The sequence below is a fragment of the Cynoglossus semilaevis genome, chromosome 3, assembly GCF_000523025.1.
Source record: "Cynoglossus semilaevis isolate Cse_v1.0 chromosome 3, Cse_v1.0, whole genome shotgun sequence".
Taxonomy (NCBI): domain Eukaryota; kingdom Metazoa; phylum Chordata; class Actinopteri; order Pleuronectiformes; family Cynoglossidae; genus Cynoglossus; species Cynoglossus semilaevis.
Window position 1 is genome coordinate 15,633,920 of NC_024309.1, and position 4,928 is coordinate 15,638,847.

Here is a 4,928-nt window from a genome sequence, read left to right on the forward strand (position 1 = left end):
GGGGGGGGGGGGGGGGGGGGGGGGCGCCGGGGGGGGGGGGGGTGTTCTGAGGGCATGGCAGGGAATTCCCAATGAAAAAAAAAAACATATATATTTGAGTGCAGTAAAATGAAGGTGAGGTTTGACCCTTCAGTCGATCCGTAGATGGACAAACACCAGGGTCTGGGCCAAGGTCACAGAGGAATCGAACCTCCGACCACGTCTGAAAACCTGATGTTATTTCACTGACACGTCACCGCAGCTCTGACGTCGTCCGGGGTCAGTCTGGACCTCTCACGGACTGACTCCCTGCTCCTCCTGCTCCTCCTGCTCCTCCTGCTCCTCCTGCTCCTCCCGGAGAACTGGGTCCGTGTCCCTTTAAAAGAGGAGCAGTGATGCAGACACCGAGTCCCGCCAAAGACAAAACTTTGAGTGAGTTCACTGACCAACCAGGTCCAACTCTGAGTCTCCGGGAGGGGGGGCGGGAGGGGGTGACTTTTCTATATTTTCTCTGGTTGATGATGATGATGATGAAGATGAAGATGATCCACAGACTCAGCCCTGACCTTTCACCTGTGCTCCTCTGTCGGTCTGATCCACTGGGGACTTTTGTTTTTTAATTTTTATTATTTTGTTCTGAAATGGAACCAAAAAGACACAAATGTCTGGATCCACGGGAGTCAGAACTACACCGACTACCGACACCGACAGGCCACCGACCACCGACAGACCACCGACCACCGACCCACCGACAGGCCTCCGCCGCCGCCGCCCGGGCTTGGGGCCTGTAACCTCCAGGCAGCGGCTCGACGTGAGGCCGCAGCTCTGACCTCGGTGTCTCCGTCATCAGCCTCGACGTTTTCTCGTAGTTTCCACGAGGTTTAGTTCTGACACAAGGAAAAATGGGAATTAAGGAGTGGATTTAGTTTTTCTAATTTTTTACATTTTCAAGAGAAACGTTTGGAAACTGAAACCATTGGGTCCTCGGCCGACGTTTTTATTCTGTAAATGTTTGTGACGTTCCGACATTTCCGTCTCAGTCTCGACGATTCACCAACACTGTGTGACGACGTCGGTATTTATTTAAAACAAAGTTCATTCGTGTTTTAAGGACAGGGGTTAAATATTCTTCGAAACATCTCATTTATATTTTATTTTCTTTCATGAGGTTTAATTCTCACCGTGGGACAGACTGGAAAATTATTCAATTATATTTTCAACATTAAATTAAACGCCGCGGTTTTTTTTTCTACATTCTGACACAAAAACGTGTTCAATAATGAACTGCCCCCCCGCGATCAATAAGTCATCTGTTTAAAACATTCCTCCTTCATGATGGAATTATTCTACAGGGCCATGACATTACACGCTGTTCTACATATAGACTAGCATCAGCAGCCTGAGCATCAGCAGCCTGAGCATCAGCAGCCTGAGCATCAGCAGCCTGAGCATCAGCATCACTTCATCTAAACCACATTCTGCTTCAGTCCTTATTATTTCCTCCTGAATCTGCGCTGTTTCTTGTGCAGAGAAGCAGCAAATATTGATTATGGCCCGTCAGCTCTGTCAGCTCCTTCCACCTCCTCTCCTCCTCTCCTCCTCTCCTCGTTTCCTCCTCTCCTTGTTTCCTCCTCTCCATGTTTCCTTCTCTCCTCGTTTCCTTCTCTCCTTTCCTATCCGTCTTTGTTTGTTCTAAGAAGCATCGTCTCCTCTTTCTCCTCTGCTTTCCAGGGAAGAGTTAAAGAAATCTTCACTTGTTTGCTTTTTAATTCAGAGCTGCTGCTGCTGTCACTGCTGCCGCTGTTACTGCTGCTGTTACTGCTGCTGCTACTGCTGCTGCTGCTGCTGTCACTGCTGCTGCTGCTGCTGCTGCTGCTGTCACTGCTGCCGCTGTTACTGCTGCTGTTACTGCTGTTACTGCTGTTACTGCTGCTGCTGCTGTTACTGTTACTGCTGCTGCTGCTGTTACTGTTGCTGCTGCTGCTGCTGTTACTGTTACTGCTGCTGTTACTGCTGCTGTTCCTGCTGCTGCTGCTGCTGCTGTTCTTTCAATATCTGCATCTGTGTGTGTGCAGCCTGTAACTCCATGGCTGTGTCTTATTTCATATTCTACTGTATAGAGAGTAACACACACACACACACACACTAGTGTAATAACTTGGCTGCTCAGTGCGCATGTGCGCCGTCCTTCAGTTCTATAACCTATTTTCGCTCTGTTTTCCAGCCCTGTCTCCACGTCACTACTATAGGAGTAACTACTACAAAAGCTGACGCGCATGAGGAGCAGCAGGGGGGGGGGGGGGGGGGGATTTGTGAATGGACGCCGTGATGTGTGCCAGCTCACAGATCAGAGGGTGATGGTGGAGGATGAAGTCGAGGAGAGGGACTGCAGATTCAGACCCTCTCCTCCTCCTCCTCCTCCTCCTCCTCTCAGATATCAGTCCAACTTAAATCCACCTGCCGTCTATACCTTGATGTAGTCAGTTCCAAACACACGGGTGGTGTCCCCTACCTGGGTCACAGGAGAGGTTTTCTGGGTCGGTTCTCCCTGTCCTGTGGGTGACGTCAGAGTTTGTGTTTGTAGATGAATTCGATCTGAACCTTTAATTCAAATACTAAACTGGTGTTGGTTAGTTAGTGAAACCAGTGCAGGTCAACACAGTGACCCCACAGGGATTTGGATGAAAAAGTCAGAGGTTGTTTTTTACAGAATTCACTGTAAACTTTAGTTCAGATTTTTTTCCTCAGATTCTGACGTTTTTTCTTTCTATATAAAGTGAAAACTGTGTATTTTAAATTATGTTTGATACAGAATCCAGATTTTTTTTTCACTTTATTTTTCATTGCATGATTTTAAAGAAAATTCAAAATTTAACTGAAAAAGAAATTCAGTTGTTACACAGTTGTTGTGTTCACATTGTTTCCTGGTCTTTTTATATTTTATTTAAAAAATGTATTTCTTAAATTTGAATCAGAAAATTCTCAAGTTTGACTTTATTCATCCAACACGCTCACTGCACGTGTTGTCTTTAATTTCCCGAAGGGAAAGTTCTATCTTTATATGATAAAATAAAATATTTTTATTTTCTTCTTTTTCTCTCACATTTAGTTTTTATCGTATTTTTTAACAAAATGTCATAATAATCATTTAAAGATCAACAAATTAATTACATTTAAAAATTTAAATGAATAATAATGATAATTATATATACAGTGTGGGGGGGGGGGGGGGGGGGGGGTCCGCCTGGACTCTGAGAATCTCTTCACTTTGTCGTCATTGTTTATTTTTTAATCTGATTTTTTAAAAAATACAAATAAAACCTCAGTCACAGCAAAGCCTGGCTTTGATAATAATAATGATAATAATAATAATAATTATTATTATTATTATAACTAAAATATAATACGTTTAGTGTTTTTATTTTTTATTTTAACCAAATTTAAAACAAAAAACATATCCCTCCGCGTCTGTGGAAATAGATCCGAACGGAAGCTGCTGTTCCTACATTTAGTCAGATTTAAAATAAAATTCTTTACATTAACAAATATGATCGAATATTGATAAAAATCGACTTTTGTTTCTTTATTTTTCTTCTTCATCACAGTCTCAGTCCGTCAGCCCAGACAGGTGAGGCTGCGGGGCCGTTCACAGAGCATCGAACCTCCTACAGAGGGCTGACAGTGGGTGAAGGTCCAGTCCCTTCACAGCAGCTAATGCCCGTTAATCCTCCTGATCACTGTGCCGTAGATAAGTCTCATTTAAATCAGGATTGTTCTGGAATCAAAAGTGTCAAACAGAGAAGAAGAAGAAGAAGAAGAAGAAGCTGCAGCCGCTGAGAGCCGCTGAAGGCCCGGCTGTGACCACGGCTCAGTGACGCTGCTCTCAGGTCACCACGAACTAAAGTCCAACAATCACCAGACATTAATTCACATTAATAATACAATTCAAACGGTTGGAGGTTTTTAAAACTCATTCTTTCGTCATTTCAGTATAAAATAATCCAATCATTTTATTTATTCTTATTTCTTTGTTGCTAAAGTTTACATTTAATTTACCTTCAATTTTAAAACGTCTAAAAAATCCTTGTACATTTAAAACATTCTTTGTTGAAAACAGAGCAGCAGTGACGAAATATTCACTTTATTATGTTGTTGTTTTTGTGGTTAAAGATTAAAATTTAAAATGAAATCTTTTTTTTTTTACAATCCAGAAGAGACAAACGTTTCTTTTTTGATACTTCCGGTGCGTTAACCTTTAGGTTGTTGTGTCCTAAACATCTAAAGGTCAAATGACCAACAGTGGGATGAAGAGTGGAGGCAGCGGCGGGATTACTGTTGGGGCGGAAAATCCGGAAGTTCTTTTGTCTGTTCGCGCTGTTTTTCTGTCTTTTAACAGTTTAAAAAAATAACTTTAAATCCTTTAAACATCCACAAACACCTGATGTGTCGATGTCAAAGGTCAGAGGAGGAGGAGGAGGAGGAGGAAGAGGAAGACCAGACAGTTTGTTTTTCTAAACATCTAAAATGACCGTATATCAGGTCCGGTTTTATCGACATAATTAAAGTGGGTTTAAACGAACAGGACTCGTATTTTTCATTTTTATTTAAATCTGTAAATTCACCATAAGAATAAAAAATTAATCCTGGACAATAATGGGGGGGGGGGTCCGGGGGGGGGGTCAGACAGGAATCATCTACAGAACATTCTCCTCCTCCATTTTCTCTGTGACCTGGAAACTTCGAGAACAGACTTTTCTTCTTCTGCTGGTGTAAATAAAAAAGGAAGTTGTCGAAGTCAAAGAACGACGTTCGGTGAAGTTCGGCGACTTCCGGTTCGGTCGTCAGTGTTCGGCTCCTTTGGTGACGACGTGTTACCTTGTGACAGCGGACAGTCCTCTTTACCCGCGGTGTTTGTTTCCGCCCGGTCGACGCCTTCACTTCCGCTGTCA